At 40.9% G+C, this 23,965-nt stretch overlaps 1 protein-coding gene across 2 annotated transcripts in view; it reads left to right on the forward strand.

The window, feature by feature from the left end:
* Positions 1-23,965, forward strand: part of FGD4 (FYVE, RhoGEF and PH domain containing 4) — a 118,204-nt gene that overhangs the window by 23,968 nt on the left and 70,271 nt on the right. The window contains exon 1 of one of the 2 annotated variants that reach the window (XM_074826253.1): positions 19,996-20,213. The exons of the other annotated variant lie outside the window; for it this stretch is intronic. The gene's annotated coding sequence lies outside the window, so the exon portion shown is untranslated. Of the gene's footprint in view, positions 1-19,995; positions 20,214-23,965 lie in introns of those variants that run through there. 2 annotated transcript variants of the gene reach the window in all.

The raw sequence follows: 23,965 nt of genomic DNA on the forward strand, positions 1-23,965 counted from the left end.
AAGGGTTTCCTGTTAAACTCTCAGAAATATCACAAAGGTGGTTTGATCACCCTCACATCACTTTTGAAACCAGTGCTATGCCATGCAGACAAATTTTTCTGTTTAAAAAAAAAATCTGAAAAAAGTCATGCTTTATAGTTTAGTTGCAAGCACACTATTAAGTGGGGAAAACCTTGATACTTTTTCTTTGGGTTTTTTTTACTAGATTTAGCCCTTTTAAGTCCTAAAATACTTGGAAGTATGTTTATCACCAATGCTTCTCTAGAATCTCAAGAGTTAGCATTGCTGAGAGCCCTGTACATGAATAATCTTAAAATACTGAGAGAAAATTTATATCTGCTCTCTTCCCAGAAGAACCATGCATCACCCAGTAAAAATAGATTTGTGATGATATAGTAGTAGCAGTTCTCAGTCTAGAAGTTGTTCCCTTTGGAGTGGGATGTGTAGAACTGAATTCAGATGGGCACATGGGAGACTGGCAACTCTGTGGGTAGGGATATGAGCAGGAAAAAAGCAACATAGTTGCATTTTTGGAATAGTGGTTTTGATGCTGAACCTGGGAAATCACAAGATTACATTTCATGAAATCCCTGGTATCCTGGAAATTTGCTCTTCTCCATGGAATTTTTCCTTACAAGGTCAGTATTTAGACTCCCTAGTGGTATTTTTTCAAATATACTTTTAGAACAGCTAACTCTTTAAACATGGCAGAGACAAGCAGCTGCATCCCTAAAATGATCCTTGGCAGTTGACTACTGCTTTCCCCAGCCGACAAATTTTCCTGTTGTCTTCCGCTTCCCTGTTGTGTCAGGCAGTTGATGATACTTGTTTGTCCTGTAATGGGAAAGCAGTTTCCTCCATCCCATATTAGAACAAAGTCTGACTTTTTAATTTTTTTTTTTTTTAAATTTTGATTCCTGGGTCACTTCTTTATCCTCTCTCATGTAGCAGCTTAAAAACACTGTGAGTGCCATCCAGAACTGCATGTTTGTTTTTCTTGCTTTATGAGTATCTGCACAGTCTCAAGTAATTAACAATTGTTTCCTCCCTGTACATTCTTAGTTGATGGATTATTAATGCTATGGTTACCCGCACAGAAGTCTGCCTGCAGAATTAGGGAATATGTTGAGGACAAAAAATTCATTGTAGAGCCAAAGAATTTGAATTTAGACTTCTTAAAGTAATTTAGTTGCTTACCCTCAAACTTGTTCTCTTTTGTCATGGAATTTTTGATGTTTTAAAATATCCATGTAGGATATAGGATAGTAATTCCTTCATCTATTCCTGTTTGGATTACAGTGTTTCCCAGGTTTTGTCATGGATAGCTTTCTGTTTTCTTGGTTCAAAGCATCTCTAAGACAAATGCAGCTATCTGTAAACTGTTTGTGCACTTGAATGTGAGGAGGACACAGTGATGTGGTGAGCTTTCTTCTTTGAAAACGATTAACATGTCCTGTGCTCCATTCTAGTTTTTAATGGAGCTCATTTATCTCATAGAAGGGGAAGCCACCTTTCTAAATCAAAGGGTTTATTAAACTTACTTTTACGTGTTTTCTATAGTATGGTCCTTGATAATCTATGATCTCTTGTCTAAACTTAATCTCTCTATTGCCCCAGAGTACTCCTGTAGGTTATTCTTGTCAACCCTAAATAAACTGTATAAGGATTAATAGTTAGACGTAAGTGAAAATTCTGGATGAGTGAAAGAGTCCAAATTACTTTTTCTGAGGTATGAAATGCATTGTTTTATGGGATATTTTATCAGCTGTGAGTATTGTTGGTTTCCAAATTGATGATGCATGGTGTTCCAGGAAATTTGGCTATGACTTTAGCTAAGGTCCAAGGTGGTGGTGCGCTTCATCCATGGAAATTGTCTGCAAAGTTATTTTCTGTCAGTAATGATAAATTCATATTGCTATTTATGCTTTCCTGTGTCTTCCTAATCACACCCCCCTCCGAATAAAAGCTGAAGAACCCAAACGGAACATGTTAATGTGATGCTTCGTATGTGCATTTATTTTTATACAAATAGTTGTGCCATGCCTCCATACACCAAAAATGTAAAAATTCTTTCCTTTCTATGAAGTTACTATGAAGTTACTGAACTTTAAAACTCTTTAGAGGACCTTTTGGAAAAGAAACCCACCAAAAGAGTTTTTCAGAGTTCTTCTTGGCTCTTTCTTTTTTATGTTTTCTTTCTGTCACGTACACAAATGTTCAGGGCAGGGAAAAATTTAAAACACTTGAAACTCAGCAGATGAAGAAAGAGAATGACTAACATTTACTGATGATGTTCTTGTGGTACTTTAAATTATACTCAAAGCAATTTGCACAGTGTTAAACTGTGATATTTGAGCTTGGAGGAGGACCCAATTTATCCTGCTGTACTTAGGTTTTGGTGTGTTGCCCTTTGGGTAGGGGCAAGATGGTCAGACAGTGATTCTGGCTCCCAAAACAATTTTAGTAGTCCTCTGGAATCAACTGATGGGCCAGCCAAATTACACTTATTGCCTGGAAGACAGGGAAAGGAGAGGAATTCCTTTTTCCTTGGTTAATACAGGGCTTGACAATCTCCCATATTGTTGTTAACTACCTGGACAACGGAAAGAAGGGCATTTCCAGCAAGTTTGTGGATGATATTTAAATGGGGTGGGAGCAGTTGATATGGGTAGGGTAGGGATGCTTTTAAGAAGGACCTTGTCAGACTGAAAAAATGGATTGAGAGAAACCTCATGCAGTTCATCATGGGCAAGTGAGAGTTTTAGTACCTGGTTTGGAAAATCTCTGTGTGGTACAAGCTGGTGGTTGGAGAGCAATGCTGCTGAAAGGGAATTGAAGAGGAATGTGAGTCAGTAGTGTGTCCTTGTGGTGAAACAGAACCAACTGCAGCAGGTCAAGGAAAGTGAGTCCTTCAGTGATAGTTCTGCACCTTTCAAACCACATCTGGAGTATTGTGTCCAGTTCTGGACTCCCTGGTGCAAGGAAGATGCTGATAAACTGGAGCAAGTCCAGTTGTCCAAGATGATCGGGGCTGACGCATATGACATAAGAGCCTGACAGAACTGGATTTGTCCAGAAGAGACATCTATGGAGTAATTTATTACTATTTTCTGTCACCTAATTGGGGGGGGGGGGGAGTACAGAGGTGACAGAGACAGACTCTTAACTCAAGAGGCAACAGATGCAACTGCAACAAGTGAAACTCCCACGTACACATCAGGGGAAGAAAAAGGTTGGTATCAGGGTGGTCAAACACTGGAAGAGGTGCCCAGAGGGCCAGTGGTATCTCCATCCTTGGAGGCGCTCGGAGCTCAACTGCCAGGGCCTTGAGCAACTTGATATAAGCTGGCCCTACTCTGAGCAGGGCATTGGACCAGGTGACCTTAGAGTTTCCTTCAAAACTAAATTACTGTATGAGCTGAGGTAGGAGCGAGAGTGTCTTGAACCAGATGAGGGTCTGACGACACTTGTTAAATTGCCTGTTGTGATCTGCAGATATTCCTGTAAGAGTGTAGGTGCATGACTGCTTAGCTGGAAATATAAATGGCCCAACGCATACAGATGGTTTCCTTTTATTTTTTTTTTCTTAGTTCATTCAATAATATGCACTAACACTTAGGCCAGTGACTGTCTGACAGCTTTAAGACAGTAAGAATATGTATAACGGGAGGGGCCACACTGACAAAGCCCTTACTGAAATAGTCTTTGTTGTTGACTGCTGTTCTATGTAAGGCAGATAAAGTAGCTGTTTTGCCTCCTACGGAAAAGAAAGAAGCACAAACTCCCTTGTTGTGGATAGCAAAAGAAGCCATGCAGAGTGTTGTGGTCGTGATTCATGCTCCCTCTGGTTCAGCACCTTAGCTGCAAGAACTTTTATCCTGTCAGTGATTTTATTTGCCTTCCACATCTTCATTTTGTAAGGAAGTTAGGGCAGGAGTTAGCTGGGCTCATTGACAGAGCTTTAAACTAGATTTGAAGGGGGAAGGGGACAAAACATCAGCCCATCTGAAGTGCATGTATACCAGTGCGCACAGCATGGGTGACAAACAGGAGGAGCTTGAAGCCATGATGAAACAGGAAAGTTATGATGTAGTGGCTATTACAGAAACATGGTGAGATGTCTCCCATGACTGGAGTGTGCCAATTGATGGCTACAAGCTCTTTAGGAGGGATAGACAAGGAAGGAGAGGTGGTGGGCTGGCGCTGTATGTTAGGGACTGTTATGATTGCCTTGAGTACAAGTGTAGTGAAGACAGGGTGGAGTGTCTTTGTGTTAGAATCAGGAGGAAGGCCAACAGGGCAGATGTTGTAGTAGGAGTCTACTATAGGCCACCCACCCAGGACAGAGAGGTGGATGAAATATTCTATAGTCACTTAGGAGAAATCTCACGATCGCTTGCCCTTGTTCTTGTGGGAGACTTTAACTTCCCAGACATCTGCTGGAAAAACACAGCAGAGTGGGACCAGTCCCAGAGATTCCTGGAATGTGTGGGAGACAACTTCCTGACGCAGCTGGTGAGTGAACCAACCAGAGAAGGTGCCCTGCTGGATCTCCTCTTGAACAGAGAAGGACTGGCGGATGATGTGGTGGTTAGAGGCCGACTAGGGCACAACAATCATGAAATAATAGAGAGGCCAGGAGAGGGGGCAGCAGAACTGCCATCCTAGACTTCCAAAGGGCTGACTTTGTCTTGTTTAGGCACCAGCTTGACAGGATCCCTTGGGAGATGGTCCTGAAGGGTATAGGGGTCCAGGAAGGCTGGGCACTCTTTAAATAGGAAGTCTTTATGGCTCAGGAGCAGGCGGTCCCCAGGTGCTGTAAGAGAAGCTGGTGACAGAGAAGACCACCCTGGCTAAACAGGGAGCTTTGGCTGCAACTCAGGGAGAAAAGGAGAGTTTACAGCCTTTGGAAGAAGGGGCTAGCAGCTCTCAGTGATTACAAAGAGGCTGTGAGGCTATGCAGGGTGGAAATCAGGAGGTCTGAAGCCCAGCTGGAAATTAATCTGGCTTCAGCTATCAAGGGCAACAAGAAATGTTTCTATAAGTATGTCAGTAGCAAAAGAAAGACCAGGGAGAGTATCCATCCCCTGCTAGATGCAGGAGGAAACATGGTAACAAGTGATGAGGAAAAGGCTGAGGTGCTTAATGCCTTCTTTGCCTCAGTCTTTAATAACAAGACTAGTTGTATTGAGGGAATTCAGCCTCCTCAGCCAGAAGACAGAGACTGGGTGAACAACCCCCCCGCAATCCAGGAGGAGATAGTCAGTGACCTACTGCATCACATAGACATACACCAGTCTATGAGACCAGATGGGATACACCCAAGGGTGCTGAAGGAGCTGGCTGGGGTGCTCACAAAGCCACTTTCCACCATTTGCCAGCAGTCCTGGCTGACTGGGGAGGTCCCAACAGATTGGAAATTGACCAGTGTGATGCCCATACATAAGAAGGGTCGGAAGGATGATCCGGGAAATTACAGGCCTGTCAGCTTGACTTCAGTGCCCAGGAAGCTGATGGAGCAGCTCATCCTGAGTACCATCACACAACACATGCGGGACAACCAGATGATCAGACCCAGTCAGCATGGGTTTATGAAAGGCAGGTCCTGCTTGACAAACCTCATCTCCTTCTACGACAGGGTGACCTGCTTATTGGATGAGGGAAAGGCTGTGGATGTTGTCTGCCTCGACTTCAGTAAAGCCTTTGACACCATTTCCCACAGCATTCTCCTGGCAAAACTGGCTGCTTGCGGCTTGGATGGGCACACGCTTTGCTGGGTAAAAAACTGGCTGGATGGCCGGGCCCAAAGAGTTGTGGTGAATGGAGTTAAATCCAGTAGGCGGCCGGTCACGAGTGGTGTCCCCCAGGGCTCGGTTTTGGGGCCACTCCTGTTTAACATCTTTATTGATGATCTAGACGAGGGGATCGAGTGCACCCTCAGTAAGTTTGCAGATGACACCAAGTTGGGTGGGAGTGTTGATCTGCTCGAGGGTAGGGAGGCTCTGCAGAGAGATCTGGACAGGCTGGAGCGATGGGCTAAGGCCAACTGTAGGAGCTTCAATAAGGCCAAATGCCGGGTTCTGCACTTTGGCCACAACAACCCCCAGCAGTGCTACAGGCTTGGGGAGGAGTGGCTGGAGAGCTGCCAGTCAGAGAGGGACCTGGGGGTGTTGATTGACAGCCAGCTGAACATGAGCCAGCAGTGTGCCCAGGTGGCCAAGAAGGCCAATGGTATCCTGGCTTGTATCAACAATAGCATGGCCAGCAGGGACAGGGAAGTGATCTTACCCCTGTACTCGGCACTGGTGAGGCCGCACCTCGATTACTGTGTTCAGTTTTGGGCCCCTCACTACAAAAAGGACATTGAATTACTCGAGCGTGTCCAGAGAAGGGCAACGAAGCTGGTGCAGGGTCTGGAGCACATGTCGTACGAGGAACGGCTGAGGGAACTGGGGTTGTTTAGTCTGGAGAAGAGGAGGCTGAGGGGAGACCTCATCGCCCTCTACAACTACCTGAAAGGAGGTTGCAGAGAGCTGGGGATGAGTCTCTTTAACCAAATAATAAGTGATAGGACAAGAGGTAATGGCCTCAAGTTGCACCAGGGAAGGTTTAGACTGGATATTAGGAAGCATTTCTTTCCAGAAGGGGTTGTTAGGCGTTGGAATGGGCTGCCCAGGGAGGTGGTGGAGTCCCCATCCCTGGAGGTGTTTAAGAGTCGAGTTGACATAGCGCTGAGGGATATGGTGTAGTTGGGAACAGTCAGTGTTAGGTTAATGGTTGGACTGGATGATCTTCAAGGTCTTTTCCAACCTAGATGATTCTGTGAAGTTATTCAATTATATACTTCTTGAATAAATCATATAATATGTAATATTGTATCTTGAGACATCTTTTTTTGTCTTTTAGTTACTGTGATTATCTGTCCCAAAGGAACTATAGACAATATAAAATTTCTTCTTGAACAGTAATTTTTCATTTTTCCTTCTAGGTATCCAGGTACATAATAAAATGCCAGATAAGATAATAATGTGCTCTAGGATCCAAATCTTCAAAAGTGGATTCCTCAAATGGGAGCAGCAAATACAAGCCTGTAATATTTGGGTATTTAGTGTCTTGATTTTTTTTTTTTTTAATTGATTGCCCAGCTTCAGCCATCTGCTTTGAAAGTCTTTTATGAGAATATCATTATACAAACAAACTGTTGCATTTCTGGGAGAGGTAAAAAGTTACTATTTGCATCCACCTCTCCCCTCATCTCCACTCAGTCATGGTAGTTGATAGAAAGGCTCAACAATCTATTCTGACAAATGCCTGGGACATACTGCAATACCATAAATATGTTCGAGTCCTGTACAGAAGAGACCAAAGAAATTCTTGGAAAAGGCAAAGCTGATGTGTTTTTTTTTTCTTTGTGGTTTGTAATGGCTTTTTTATTATTATTTTTGAAGGTGTGAGTGTATACCACAGAGCTCTTCTGGCTGCAGTATGTCTTTCCATGTGCAACTGACTTAAAATTCATGATGAGGATGTCCTAAACCATGAAAAGACTAGGAAGCAGCTAAAGAATAAGTAGCAATGTTTACACTCTAAAATGGTGAGTCAGAGTCATGGGTGCATGTGGCCATGGACTTGGCAAAATGCAGGGCAGCTGCTCAGAATCTGCAGTAAAGGGAGAGGGACCCAAATGAAAGTGGGTATCTTTTTTTTTTTTTTTTTAACAGCATGGATCACCTAAACACTTCTGTATTTAAAAACAATTTTTTAAAAGAATTTCCAGTGTGTGTTTGCTGAATAGTAATGTAGATAGCACGAATGTTTTGGCATGAAGTAAACTTAAAGAGCTTTTGTGGTTGTTTAGCTCTGAGTTATTTCCAGTTTACTTGTCTCTTGCTGCATGAAAAAGTCCTGTGTGCTGCCACTGCTGATTAATATAATTTACCATTTTAATTCAGAGGGACATGTACAGAACGTACAAGCGTAAGGACAATCAGATGTTGCCAACCTGATTTGATTTGAACATGATTAATAGTAACTGCAGGGCTTGACTTGTTTATAGACTTAAAAACTAACCAACGAAACAGCCTCCCCACCCCAACTTACATCCTTTGAAATGAAAAACTTCTGTGCTTATGTGCATGTCGGTGTTCTCTAGCAGCTCCTCTTTCCCTTTAGCTTTCTTGCTTGCAAACCTGTGAGCCAAATGATGGACTGGATGAGCTTCAGTTTTTGATATCAATTTTTTTCTACTTCAGAGTTTGCCTTTTTTTTTTTCCTTATTGTCTATTCTACTGAAACTGGATCTTGAGTAGATGAGTCTAAAATTCTGTGAAGCCACTGTTTCCAGAATAGCTGAGGCTTTCTCCCTTAGCTGTGATATAGCATATGAGCCACAAAATCAAAAAAGGGGATACTCATTCATCTTGGTTGTTTATTAAATAAACTTTTTTTTAATATATATATATATAATTGAACATAGCTATTGTTTTGCTATTCCCCTGGAAATAGTAGAGAGCATGATGTGAATATGGAAAAATTCCTCTGAACACATGTAACACTTCTGCTTATTTTGGGTTAGAGGTTGGTAGTCTTCCTAAAATACAGGCCCTTGGCAGACTTTAGTTTCAATATTTAGTGAAGATTCATGCTGTCAAAGGGGAAAGGGAAAATAACGAGAATGTTTACCATCATGTACTGTACTTATGTAGTCTTCCTGTGTATCCTGAGCAAACTTCTCGGATCTTTTTGCTTCCAAATCTAAACAACATAATCCCTCAAATCTCCAGAGAGATTGCTGAGGAAAACTGTAAGGCTTCTTGTGGTTTAGTGTCCTCATACTCTAAATAACTGTGACTAGAGTCTCTTTCAGCTGTTTCTTTTGTTTTCACCAAGAGCTCAGGAAACACTAAATGGTTAAATTTTTCCTTTCTAAAATAAAATGTTGAGCAGTCTCTCCTTCCATTCAATAAGCAACATAGGGGTTTCTAGCTGCCAGCTGCAGCTTTAGAGGGATATGGTGTATGTACAGGATATATATTGTGTTCAGGGGAACACACTCATGGTCACTTTGGCAGTCTTTCCCTGCTTGTGTGTTGTGTTGAGTCAGCTGAAGTATTTATATCTATTTTTAGTATTGCTTTTGATAAATCACAAATGTAGATGCCCTTGGTTTGTCAACCGAGTGTCTTAAATTTGGATATGCTAAATCATCTCTAAATTGAGGAGTGATGCATTTTGGAGATTTGTTTTGGATCATGTAGGACTATGTTAAAAATCTATTTTTGGGACACTTTGTCTCCATTTTGTAGCTTCCAGGTATGAATGTCACAACTTGTTAAAGTCTCTACTTGTTATGAAATACAGTGACTGATTAATAGCTGAATCCAAAACCTGTTAGACTACAGATTTTGCTATATCATGTCTCATCGTAGTATGGGATTGCCTTAAAATTAGATTGCAGTATACTGAGGCAATGGAAATAGACTATTTGGAGACAAAAAAACCCCACTGTCTTGCAGTGCAGCCTTAATTATTTGTCATAAAAGACTTAATCGAAGTTTAAATAAAATAATAGAAGTTTAAATAAATGGCAGTGTAGTATATAATGCTACTGAATTCTAGGTGGTTGTGGTCCAGATGAGTAAGTGTTCTTTGTAGACTGTCGGATGCAGGTGTTTTCCTGTTGATAACAGCAATCACTCCTGATGGTTATAGTGCTGAAATCAAATTTAACTTTGCAAAATTAAAAGCAGAATTTTTGTTTCATTAATTTCTGTTCAGCTGTCACTTCCTTCTATAACCTGAAATTTCAGGAAGAAAGAGTGTGAAAATTCAGTGTGTCTGCTGTTAAAGTTGCAGGAGGTTGATAGAAGTAACATCCCAAAAAAGATTATAATTCATACTGAGCTTTCAAATACTAGCTTCAGGGCTTGAAGGAAACAGTGAGAACGGTTTCTGGGTGAGATAGTGGGCAGCTTTAGAGATGGTGATGTTTAAACTCCATTTTCTCTGGGAATGCTGAGGATCTTAGCCCAGCTAGCAGTTAGGAGAAAAAGAGTGGTTGACTTTTATGCTAGTAGGATCAGATGGCTTTCTAGTGAAGAACCATTAAAAAAAAATTCATAAATTCATTAACTGAACTGTCTGGCTGCACTGTGTTTTTCTTTCTCTTCTATTAGGCTGAGTTAGATGTAGTGTATGCATTTGATGTACTTTTCTCACAACCATCTTCCCAGGATGGACTAGACATACCAATTATGCTTCATGGCTGAGCATTGGACTATGTAGTCTCCTACTGTTTTTCCATTTGTGTATTTCTAGAACTGTCTTATTGATCATTAAACGACAATTTTCTGAAATCTAAATTTTCACACATCATGAAGCAATAGTGCAGTAGATACGTGCTCCACTTCTTGTTTTAGATTATAGTGCCTCCAGTTCTAAAGAAAGTCAATTTGAGGAGGAGGTACTACAGTGGGTGTCACTGGAGTCTTCCTAGTGCAGCTGTTTGTGAAAGGCATTGTTTTGCAGGGACCCTTAGCTTGTATGGGGCAGTTCTTCTTGACTTTGCAAGCACTTATCCATTTGTTTTTCAGCTTTGCACTATGACTGTATCTTTCTCATAGGAAAGTCAACAAAGTCTTCAGCAGTTTCTCAAAATAAAAGAACACCAAAAAAACCCCCAACCACCAAAACCACTGTAAAAGATTTAGTCTTGCTATTTCCTTAATTTTGTCACTTTTAAAAATTATTTCAGACTTTTTGCAATATGAGCGCTGGAGAACTCTTTCATGTGGCACCTCAGATTTGTGATAATTATTCTTCTGTTGCCAAGAGTTGGGACTTCTAATATATTGATAGGTAATGATACTACCTGGTTTTTCAAGTAATCCTTTTCTACAGCTGACTCCTATAAGTTGTGCTTATAAAGGGATCACACATTACAACTTCAAAGGAAGAAGACTGAAAGAGGCAGTCACACACAGTGGTTTGTATGACATGGCTTACACCTCATGTCTTCGGAAGTTTGTTGAAATACACTTTTTTTTTTTTTTTTTCCTCCTGCACGTAATGTACCTAAAATGAGCAGTGGAGTATTTAACAGGCTTCTAAAGAAGCAGCATGGAGTGGGTAGTGTGACAGGTGAGTATCTGGCTATCTAGGAAACTTTCTAAAGAAAGCTGCTGGCATTGTCTCTGCCTGATACCATGGGATTTTGTCGTAAGGGTTCATTACTGTGGTGTGCTGGAAAGTGTCAAGTTTTTTTATTCTGCCTGAAGATTCTCTAGTACCACTTCAGTAATGTAATAGTCAATGCAGAAAAGAGTCAGAAGGTTTTGGCAGTCGCTGCTTACATGTTTCTATTGCTGCATTTTGCATGGCTCAGACATGTAGCAGTAGAAGGCTCAGAGGCCTTCTGCTGAAGCTGGGTATAAAGACCACAAAGATAAGAAGCAAAAATGGAAGAGCAGCAAATGAAAATTATAAGATTGTCGTGTTTATGAGTTTCCTAGTACTGGAAGGTAATAAATAACTCACTACTAGACAGTTCAATACTGTGAAAAGAGTAGTGAGACTACAGGTGGAAGCAACTTACACAAATCTCTTCTCCCATTTATTCATGTGTTTCTAGTTCTTCACAAACTAAAACACAGAACTGTTTTTCTACATTGAGTGACAGCCATTCTGCATTGCCAGAGCTGCCCATTATTTTCTTAAGACATGAGGGTTCTTTAAAAGGCGTTAAAGATGTGACTGGAATATAACTTATATAATGTGAACTAGAACATAGCTATAGAGTTCTCCTTATTGATGAGCACTGAGTCAAGTAAATCTTGACCTGTAAGGATTTTGTTTCTTTTTAAAGAAACATTTTCTTTAAGTGCCCACTCGCACAATCTGCTGTTAGTATGTGTTGAAATATTTCTGGTTGCTTATTTCCTGAGCTTTGTCAGTAAGTTATGAAATTCAGAACTTCTGTTTTTATAGAATGAGTTGATAATGTTCATTCTATTCCCAGTTTAAGGACTGTCTCCTAGATGGGTAGAGTTACTTGCACAAAAACATTGGAATGTAAGGATTCCTGCTCGCAGTAATGACATTTCTATATAAGGCATGGGTAGCTGTAAGTAGACCTTTTTCTGCCTGTTTTTTTTTTTAATAGTTTACTGGTTTTTAAGTAAATTTATGACCTGTGGGAGAATCTCAGAAATATCTGAAAATAATTATATACATAGTTTTCTCCTCCTGTCATGTAGCTGATATACTTACAGATCTCTTAAAGAATTAGAAGACAGCAGGAGTCAAGTAAGTTCTCTGGTAACCTGTGATCAAACTTGTCTATGCAGGAGTCCATTCTATAGTTTAGATCTAGTTTTTCTGCTAATATCGACAAGAAACTGTGCTGCTTGCTGTCGTTGAGGAGGAAGTCATCTGTCAGCATCCGAGGGCAGTTGCACCCAACTGAATTCTCATCACTTAGATGAGCTGCAGTGGGAACAGAATACGAGTGCATTGATCCAAGGCAGCTATCCCTGCAATGAGAAGTTGAATCTTGTGACCTTTCTCACAGCACACAATGGATTTGTGTTCAAATTTGAACTTATTTTCTGACACTTTCCTAACTTTTGCTTCCTTTTTTTCTGTCACATGCAGTCTAAGAATAGTGATGATCTTTGAGACTGTGGATGGGAGGGAAGTGGTGCATGTTCCTACACCTCCCCCCCATCATTAGCTAGCAATGCATCACCAAATATTCTGTTTTCTTGAAAGTGAAGTTTAGATAATAGCTATATGTACTAGCATGCCTATATTCTAGCTGTTTAAAATATAAGTACAGGCAGACTGGATGGAGAGTATAGTGTATATATACGCTGTGTATATGCATTTGCACTATATTGTATTACTTGAGAGACATAGAAATGCTGTTAAAATATTCATCCCTGTTTGTGCTGCATGGTTTTGACTTGATGAGCTCACCAGTGCTATAGCAAAGGCAATCAAAACTTCAAAAGTGTTTCCAAAATTTTTTTTTTGGTGACCAAGATACATTTATTAGTTCTGCTTTGTACGTGGTATATGTCAGTTGATACTTATTTCTCAGAACGTATAGATAGTTTGGGGAGTGTGGTCTTTCTTTGTAGGTATGTCTTGATTTATGGGGTTTTTTTCCCTTATCGTTACTTCTGCAATTAAAAAGAAACTAAAAAGTTTAGATATTTTGAGGTATTGGAGTGGCCCGTGTGCCAGTATATTTTTTTTTAAACTTGCTCTCCCCCCTCCCCTTGTGGCAAAAGAATTAAATCCTTAAAAGATATGGCTCCATCTTTGTTGTATGTTAATAATAAAAACCTCCATGATATTCTTACTGCAAACAAAATGCTGTACAGTAATAGGCTATACTGGGCCTGTGTGATTAGTATATTGGAATATATCCTATTATATTGGAAATAATCTGAAAAAGAGATGACCTGTATTTTTGGGCTGTATGCCTGTAATGCTGTATATCTGTCATGGGCACACCTTGAAGCCCCACCTGTGACCAAGACCCCTAATACTTACCAGATTGTTGTAAATAATCTCTGCCGAAACCTTCTTTTTTTTTTTTTTTTTTTTTGATCTGTGAAACTGGTGGGCAGTTTCTGTGTCTTTTGCATCTGTGAAACTGGCTCATCCTTGTGGGAGGAGGTAGACTGCAAAGAAAACTTTGAGCCACTGAAATATATGCAAAATAAAACCAGGAATATTATGTGTGACTTCATTGGAACACGTTGTTACTGTCGGCCTGAGTGGTACTGTAAATTTGGATTGTAAAAAAGCTAACTCACTTGTGTGAGCTGGCAGAGGAGGTAGGTGGAATTTTGAGTTTTCATTGGTGTGTCCTTGGCAGCTACCAGTAAATCCTGTGACACTACTTTTCCTTCCGCTTGGCAGTGGAGCTGTGAGCTGTGGGCATGGATAGGGCATGCTCCACAGTTGCCTGATCAAATACCAAAGCCTGGTTTCTTTAGATGGCTTACTGCTGGCTGATCTGTCAGCCTGCTGAAGGAGCTTCAGGCTAGGGAAAAGTAATGTGTTTTGTAAAATTAATCTGTTGCTTGGTCCGAAAACTGTTACAGACTGCTTAGAAAAGCGTGTTGGATCTAACACAGGTACTTTCAGATCTTAGAAATCTGTGGCAAAGCAGTGCCTGCTGAGTTTGGAGAGGAATTTAAATTGGATCAATGTGAATTATGTGAGTGGGTCTGTTAAATGCGTTTTAAGAATTTTTCTGGGTTTTGTTGCTGCTAATAGGTTAGCTACCTGCAATGGGCTAAAGCACAAGGATGCTGATGTAATATTTAGTAGAGCTCAAATACCACTGCTCTTGCTGTACCTCAAATTACCTACCTCTGTGAAGCATAAATTAAAGTTCTGGAGTTATAACAACTTTTTTTTTCTTCCCAAATTTCATTGATGAAGTACGAGAACTTCCTGTATCTGCACAGAGGAGACTAGCACACTGAATACCCATAACATCTTTAATTGTTTTATGGTAGCATGGTTTCTCTGCATTTCCTTAGTCCTCTACCGTTTGTGGTTTTTACTGGAGGATACGTCATAGAAGAGGGAATGTACAGGCTATTCTTCTTCCAGACACACCATTTCTGTCTTGGTTTACAAGTTCTGGTGGGAGTTGTCCAAGCCAGAGTAGTAGAGCAGTACTGTGGTTCCCATGCAGACTTCTCAGAAACTCTTTAGTAAAGCCTAAACTAAAAGGAAAGCTCTGTGGTCACAGTTCCCACCCATGTGCTACTCTGATGTCTATTCTGCTTTCATTGGGATCTCAACTGGTAAATAAAGAGCAGAGGGCAGAGCCCCTGGGGTTAGGCTCTCCCCCAGAGCTGGTTTTACTCTTGCATTGCTCAGAACCATGTCCAAAGAGCTGTCTGTGATCTCTCTTTGAGCCTTGTGCGTCTGAGCTTTAGCTGGCTCAGCTGTCAGACGCTGAATGTCAAACCTAGGAGACTGCTGCTTTTCCATGGAAACGCTCTGTACGATTGCAGAAATAATCAGGCATGTCTGGTGGTTGCTGTGCCCTATTGTTGGATGCTTCCAGACACTAAACTGAATTGTCCTACCTTGACAAACTGAGTTTTCAGCCAAAATCCAGCTCTGCTTTTGTCATCTCTTGCTTTTTTTGAATGCAGATGGATTGAAAAGCATTAGTGTCACAGTTTATTCTGCTGTTGGAATGTAAGCCCCTTGATGATGGCTTTTCCCTTCTTTCTGTTCACACACATACTGCAAAAGCAGCTCCAGACCTCTTGCTTCTGGGTAGGTACCACCAGTATGAGCCGTCTCATGCCTTGTATGTGCAAGGCCTGAGCTGCAGTTTCCTCCTCAGGGAGGCTGTGCTCTTGTACATTCTCTTTAACAACTCTTCCATGCGCTATGTTGTACTATTGACATAAAAATTATTCAGTGTTTACAAAAAATTGTGTTAACTGTTTCTCTGCCATCAGCAATTTCCAAGAAGATTTTCTTTCCTAGAGAAAGAAGTTCTAATCTAGGGCCTTTGGATTGATGGATGTTTTTTAAATTACATTGTACATAATTTACTTTCCATAATACTTTAAAATTATATTAATCAATGTGCCTGACTAACTCTAGATATGCTTTGGTGTGGTCTAAATTTAAAGAAAAAACTATGTCCTTTTCTACAGGCGTTAGTAGCTTGGAGGCACTACTGGTACAGCTCAGTGGGAGAGGTGTCGCAAAGAATTTGGAAACTAGAGTAATTCCAGTTTATGAAGTAAGTGTTTCAGTGTATTGGGCTGGTGCTGTTTGTGATCTGAAAGTAACTGTCTTTGGAGACATAACAGTAGAAGTCTTGTTTTTTCTACTTCTGTAAGGAGTTTAATTTCATAACTTCAGAGTTATTCTGGAGGACTGCCTATGAAGGAAGGATAACTTCCAGGCTTGTACCCCAAATAGGTCACTAAGATGGCCTAGTCTGAGCTCTGTCCATGTTTCTTTGTTGTCCTTTAATGACAGTTGCCAAAAATAAGCATCCGTAGAAACAGCTGTTGTAACATTGGAAGAATGATTGTTGTAGTGGATGGAGACAGTCTATGTCATTGAACTGGTGAGAAGGAGGTAGCTCGTGTTCCTGCTGCTAATCCTGCTTTTGTAAGCAGCAACAGTTAGGAAGGGAAAGGTTTATCACTCAAAACATTGACATCACTTAATCAAACAGCGGCTGTAAGAACAAGAGCAAAACAGTAATTGTCCCTTCTCCCATGCCTGGCACACACGTGCTCCCGGCCCATAGGGGCACCATGTGAAAGAAGGAGAAGCTATAGTCTAGTTTGCCTGTGACGTTGAGGAAGCATGTGCTGATGCAAAAACATGGGGCCTGAAGACACTTGGGAAGTAAGAGGAGTGCAACTCACCCAGGTGTGAGGTCTCCATTTGTTTTTTATCTGCAGAGGTGCTGCTGAGGAAGCACTTGCTGTCTGTCGAGCTTTAATTCATTGTTTTCCTTCTGCCAAGTACAGTCTTTTTTAATTTAGGAAAACAGCCAATTGAGATAAGACTGGAAGAACATCTCTGTCATACACATAGATCTTAAAAGGACCAGTGTGGAAGCCTTACCCCTTCTATGCTTGTCACAGAAAATGTTAGATCTTGGAATTCTGGACAAGTAAGAGGAAATTTTGCAAGTTTCAGCCCTTACAGTTGCTTACAGAATATATTTTTTTTATATACTCTTAAAAATTTAGACATCCTGTTTCCCTTGAAGTGAACTTCCTCATTACCAGATTGGTATCAAGTTAAGAGAAGTACATACATATTATATTGAAGCTGCTTTCTGTTTAGAAACAAAGCTGATAATATAATAGAGCAGATCAATGGTCTATTGTATTGCTTTATCTCTGGCAGTAATGTACAGTTGATACAGCTGTCAGGATTACAAGGTTTTTAGTAGAAGTCTAAAAACAGGTATGAAAAATGGGCAGCAGCTCAAAACCATGCAGGTGTGAGGCCTGGTGTCAGTTACTTACATGCTGTGGTTGGCTTTATAAATAAAGCTTTCAAATCTTATGCAGAGAGTGGAGACTAACTTCTCTCAATATGACTTATTCTGAAGTCATGTAACTTGTTTTGGGTGAATAGATTTTAAGCAATCATCATGCAAAAAAAAAAATCTAATCTGAAAAGATACATTTCTAAAGTTCGAGTCCCCACCGATTTGCATGAAATAACAAAGTCCTAGTCTGTCAGATAGCAGCTGGGACTGGAAAAAGCTGAAGCACATGGTGTCATTGTTATAAAAGACAATCTCTTCAATGGAATCAATTCAGGAGACAGGATGTCAATATGTTGTTTATTTTCATTAATACCTTCCAGCTAAAAACAATTTGTTCCTGGACTCCTATCTGGCTCAGACTGGGCCAGTGAATAAGGGCAGTTGGCTAAGTTTTCTTTCCCTTCTTCAGCCCTCTTCAAAAGCATTTTGGATGTGCTGTTTTCCTCTCTCTTTATCAAGTAGTTTGAATAAAACATTTGTCACATATACAGAGGATACTTGTTTAGTGTTGCTCCATGTAACGTACCTATTGCTTCTGCCAAAACTTGTAGTGCATCCCATTGTCCCTTTCTTTGTGTGAGGGCTGCTCTATGTGGTTTATTCAAACATTTGCACTGTGTCTGTGTAAAATCAGACTTAAGAATTAAATTCCAAGTAAGAAGCTGAAATGGATTCTGACTGCTGTTGCCCTTTATTCTGCTAGCAATCCTTCTATAATGAGTACAGCTAGTACTTGTTCAAAAACAGTCTAAGGATTTTTGTCAGTGTCTGGAACCAGTTTTCCAATGCCAAAATGCATGTAATATTTCAGTAAACAATAACATTTTTTTAAATATAAAGTTAGAATTAACAAAAATCTAGATTACTTTGTTGGAGATGTTTTTCATGAAGGGAAAAAAAAGACTGAAACTGAACTTGAATCCCTGTAATTTTGAAGTCTGTTTGCCAAGAACTGTAATTGCTACAGGTTTTTTTCCATAAATACACAATACATAAAATCTATTAGTATATTAAAACTAATTTTTGAGCCATGGTCTTTATTTTTAAGAGGCAAACCAAGAAATTCTATTGGCGTGTTTCATAATGCTTAAATACTGAAAAGTTTTTGTTATTAACAATTGACAAATTAAATAGGAAGTTGGCTTCCTTCCTTACTTTATTTTGCCCTTGTTGCTGATGGATGATTAGGTTTGGCATCCGTCGTTGCTTAAGAAATTTCTGATGATGTAAAGATTGCTTATTTAGAGGAAGAAAATCCGTTGAAATTAGTGGCATGAGTCAGAATGATCTACTAGTCCTGGAGGCGAGGTTGGCAGACCAAGGTTTGGTCCCATGCCTGTCACTGGCACCTACAGTGCCCTTGTGAGCTCCAAGTCCCCTCCAAAGTCTGGGCCCTCATTAGCCACCATTCTTTCCATGGTGGGGACTCTCCCATGGCTTATGGGTATGCAAGCCCTGTCAGCAGCCATCTGAAGGGCTTCCAGTGTAATGCACTAGTAGTTTAATAGTGGTGTCTCTTACCAATGTAAGAAAGACTTAACTGTGTTTGCTGTGAAACAAAGCTAACTTCCTTATGCAGTGAAGATGAGGGAAACTGAAAATTTGGGGGGGTGGGGTGGAGAAAATTACTGAGCTCCATGCCTGGAGCCACTCAGAGGAAAAGATGGGCATTTTTGTGGTGATGGGCTTCAGCACAGGGTTTTTCAGTCTTCTGCAGGAACAAATGCTGCCCTGCAGGACCAGCTACAAGATCAAAGGTGCCATTAGGGGAGAAAGGAGGGGAAGATGGTTTCCTCAAAATAATAATTCAGCAGGCCTAAGTTAGCATGTCGCAACATGAAGTCCAAATTTGGCTCAGCATTAAGAAAAATTGCCCACGTTTTTTTGACGTGCTGTTAGTCATAAGCGCTGCATGGTTTTGAGAGCGAGGGAGAGGAAGTTTGAATGTGTCAAGAGAGGCAGACCATGGACTACCGTACTACATGCTTTTTCACATCCAGTGGTTTGAACCCTAAATATTTTGAGACGTGGTGCTGTGCAACTCATCAGTATTTAAAGCCTTAATATATTTTTTCAAAGGTCTTTTTGTTTTGCAGACAAGATCATTATCGGCTGGTCTTGAAAAGCCACTTCCCTTTCCCCTCCAGATCATGTCAGTGGGAATTTCACGGAGCAGGTGTATGCCACCAGTGTAGGTGTGTAGCTGTGCAGGATCTGGCCTGGTGAGAGCAGTGGTTTTAGACACGGCTTTTATGCAAAAAAAGGCTTTTCCAGACATGGACACACACTCCCGGCAGCCTGGGGGTGCATCAGAGGGACATGGTGGTTTTGCCCACTGCTGACTCAGCATTGGTCTAGGCAGATGCAGGAGCAGATAAGCCTGAGAGAAGCCCTAAGACCAAAAGCAAGGGTCTGTGCAGTTCTTGTTGAGGAAAACCCAGGTTGGGAGATGATAGTGTTATCGAGGGGAGCAGTTTCAAGGCTCAGGAGATAGAGATCAGGCAGCAGACCTTCCCATCATGCTGAAATCAAACCCATTCAGGAGAAGTAAGCCTGTCTTCAGAAAACCATTTTGTCAGGGGGAAAACCAGTCCTTAGCTAATTTCTCTGAGCCCTCTGTTTTATCAGTAAATGAAAACTCTCGCTAGCTCCCCCTCCATTTTAGCGTGTGTTTTACGCCCCCCCCACCCCCCTTTTCCCCCTCTGCGGGACGCGGGAATAGGCAGTGTCAAGGTTAAACCTGGCTGCAAGCTTTGGTGAAGGTGTGTGCCGCCTGCTCGGGAAGGCAAGGCACCTGCTAGGCATGCCCAGTGAGCGCTGCGAGCGGGCGCTCCCTTCCCTGGCGCGCTGCAGGGCTGAGGCACAAAGAGCGCTTGTTGCCCAGTCTCCGGGAGTCTCCCAGTGCCACCACTAGCTGGGGAGGACTGGTTACCATGGAGGCTGCCATCTGTTCGCTCCCCACTGGAATGTGATTATCCTCGCTGGGTTGGGAACCAGAAAAAGCAGGGGAGCGTGTGCTGTCGGCAATTATCCGCAATGGAGTGCGTTAATGGCAGGCTGGAATTAGCTAGCTGGAGGAGCACATAAAAGGATTTTACCAAAACTATTAATGATTTCTAGCCAAGAGGAGTGAGCTTTTTGCAAGGTCAGTACTAAATTCAATATGTATGTAAGTAGGTAATTTTTAATTGGCGCAGCAGCTTTATGATTTAAGGATGGTAGCACCGTGGAAATAATGCTTATTGTTAAGAGGGTGTGTGTGGGGAGAATTGTATTTTAAAGATCTTTGTTTGTGGGTTTCAGTTCAAGCAGTTTAATTTGGGGTCGTTAAAGTAGTAAGTCAGAACAATAACTGGCCGAACTGACACAAATGGAGCAATTGGTATCTCTTGTCTTTATGAAATGCTGTTCGCTGCCAAATCTGTTTGATTTACGTGCCTTTTCACGCTGATTGCTTTTTGTCTGAGTGATTTCTTTTTGGACGTGATACGTGTTTGGTTTTCATACTGGCATGAAGGGTGAGACAAGGAGGAAATGTTCAAACAGAGCTGGTGATACAATGGGTGTTTAGGGTGTTTTATGCAGTTTGCTCAGAGGAAGCAGTGTAAGGGAGGCAGAATGCAGGAGCAGGTTTTGCACTCTTCGTTCCCACCCTCTGCCCCTCTTTCCAACTCGCCAACTGACCAAACATTTTGGACTTTTTCTCTTATAGAGCTTAATTGTATGGAGAGTTGACATGAGTTTTCAGGTTACTCTGCAAATATTGTGACTGTTTTGGTAGCAGGATTTCATTTAAAGGGGAAAATAAGGTTAGCCATATATCTCAGTAAGGCTTTTGTGTCCTATAAATGTGCTGTAGGAGCTAGGAGTATTAAATTTTTTCATAATAAATGCATGATGAACGTTTGTGTGCAGTTCAAATTACTGACTTAAATGAGGGTCATTAAAATTAATTTGTACAACAAATAGACATAATATTACTTCAGCAGATATTTTTAGTCACGAATGGGCTTTCCCTTTTCAAATAAAGCTCTTATGCAGCATCCCTCTTGCCAGGACTGCCATTTTTATTTGGTACAGCGGAGGACACTACTAGAGGCTTTTAATTAACACTGTGTCAGTCTTAATTCCACCAATGTGCCTTCTGATTTTATGCACTTAAAATGTCATTGCATTGGAGTCTGGGAGAAAAGTTACCAGTGGAGTTAATAAGTCACGATTACAACATATTTGACTAGGATAAATTTTTAACTTACGAGATGATTTCCAAGTCTTGGTGTGTAACAAAAGTGTGCATGTGGGAGGTTGAGGGGATTTTTATTTCTTTGAGTACTTTTAACTGTTTGTGGTGTGTGAGCTTTTCTTGTGCTTGTGGGAGCCTGGTGTATGTGCCTGAAGTCCTTTTGGACATGTCACACTCGCACGTTGGTGGAACTGGGCGAGTGCTCTTAATGGAAGCTGTATCATCTTGTAATTATAAAGACTTTTTTTTAACCCCTTTCTTCTCCAGAATTTAAGCATTTCGTTGCTATTGAAGTGGGCAATTTATGCAAAACTTGTTTTTAATGGGCTGCAGTGGACTTGTTCACACCTGCAAGTTGCAGGTCTGTAGTTGTTAAAAAGAGTGCAGGAGGCAGATTGGCTTTTGTGCTTGAAAAGAGGTTAGACTTTCACCCTTCAGACCCTGCACTGAACCTAGCTGGAGGAAGGGACAACCGCCCCAAGGTTATTCTGTAGCTGGTGTGGGATGCATTTCTGTTCCCCAGTCTGCTTCTAGGATGGTAGCTGTTGCCTACAGGATTTGCTGTTGCTGTGGATGTGAATTACTGTCTTATTGGCAAGTCTTCACAGGCAGCAACAATCATATTGACATAAAGGTAATGGCTTGTATACCCCTTCTGGAGGTGATTTCTCCTGATTGCTAGCTAGTAGTGTGCTGAGAAGCTTGCTTTTCCACTGCCTTTGCTAAACGTGTTTCAAGGATAAATAGGGGACTTTTACATTTGGCGTTCTCCAGCTCTTATTATATTCTCTGACGAGCACTGTGTAATTGTCCAGACAGTCTTAAGCGAACAATTTTATTTCCTTCTTGAATTGTCTATATGTGGCTGTTGGATACTTTTTTTTTTCTTACTAAATTTTACTTTAGGTCACTAGGTCAGTGTTGATTTGCGGATGCAGGATTTAAAAGCTAGACACTCTTTAATCCATTTGAGCATCTGGTCTTTCATAGTAGACATCCTCTTTACATGTAACAGAGGAACTGTTAAATGTCTGTTTGAAATGAATAATTTTTTAAAAAAAGGTGGGTTTTTTTACATCTTTGGTAAATTATTACAAGTGGCTCTGATGTTTATGCTTAATGCAGACAAATGAGGGTTGGTGTAATCTGCTACATGATCTCATGAAGGAGATTTATTCTAAAATGCAGGCTTTGGGGGCGAGCAGAAGTGATGGGTCATACTGAGCAGTGATTTGTTTGGGGTTTTTTTAGGAGAGAAGCTCAATTTAGGTACATCATCTCACAAAAAAAGACATTGTGAATGAACTCCCAGTTAAATAGTGGCTAGAAATATAACCTAGGATACAGTGGGATGCTCGTAATCTTGTTTATAAAGTCTCTACATACTAAGCTTTCAGGAAACTTGTTGTTAAATGGTAAAATCCTGAGTCAATATATAGGAAGTTGACTTGCATATAAACGATCACAATTGTTTTCTTCAAACAGACAAGTCTTTCTGCTTTTCAGTTGACACATGACTGTGGAATGCTGTTTGACATGGCTTGGATTTATTTATACATTGTGTTAGGGCTGCTACTTGGCGGAGCTTTTAAGCATGCTTAGTTTTCAATATGCTTTTTTCCTGCTGTTTACTTGTGTATTCTGAACATTAAAGCAAACAAACAAAATGCCCAGGCTCTACTCTCTCCTTGTAGTAGTATGGCTATTTCAAGGTTAAAGCCCTCTGAAGGGCCAACTGTTTTGGAAAGTCCTGGAGCCTGTTTACAAACTGTGCTCTCTGCAGCTCCCATGAAATAATGAAGTCCTCGGGATGCTGGATGTGGGAGGATAAACCTGCTGACACAGGCACTGCTGCTGTTGGTCTGTTTGCTGGGCCTTAGTCATGTAAAATTGCTTGCGTCTTTTATGCTTTGTATGGGTGGGGACAAAATGCAGGCATTAACACTTTTCACTGTGCTAGAAATTGCTATACCAGATTTTAGAAAACATCAGATTTGAATTTGTTCAAATTCAAAGCAGATCAGTACTAAACTGGTGCGGTGAGACTGTGAGTAACTAAATGTGAGAGACCAGCAATGTGCAGATTAATGATACATCTATGAATTGTGGCAGGTTTTTTTAGTCTTTTTCCGAGTACAGAAGTACTTTTGTCCTTCCTTGTTGAGGTGTCTAGTTGAAGAACCTGAAGACTCAGAACTGTTCTGCAAATGATTTCAGAAAACATTCATCCCAGGTAATCCTTGTTCACAGCTGGGAGAACAGAGTGGGGATAAATGACTGCATGCCAGAAACAGAATATCTTGAAGTGGAATTATTTCTAAGGGGTTTTTCAGTACATCCAGTTGCTCTTAAGCTATGCAATAATTAGCTGTTCATTTTAAGTACAAAAATACTACTTGGGCTGATAGAGACATGGGAATTGTTTGCTTTTTGGTGAGTATCTGAGTAACGTGAGTAGTTGAGTATGTTTGGGAATGGGGAGCTCAGGACTGGAAGGAGCCATTTGGTCACTGAGGGGGTTTTGTGGGGGTTTTTCCCACACCCCCTTCAGTCACAGGCAGCCATATAACTGATGTCTCATTTACCTGTTCAGTAGACAATTCTTCTGGCACACTGAGAATCACAGACTGTTACTGCCTATGGGAAACAAACTT

Source organism: Strix aluco, chromosome 5 (genome assembly GCF_031877795.1).
Source record: "Strix aluco isolate bStrAlu1 chromosome 5, bStrAlu1.hap1, whole genome shotgun sequence".
Classification (NCBI taxonomy): domain Eukaryota; kingdom Metazoa; phylum Chordata; class Aves; order Strigiformes; family Strigidae; genus Strix; species Strix aluco.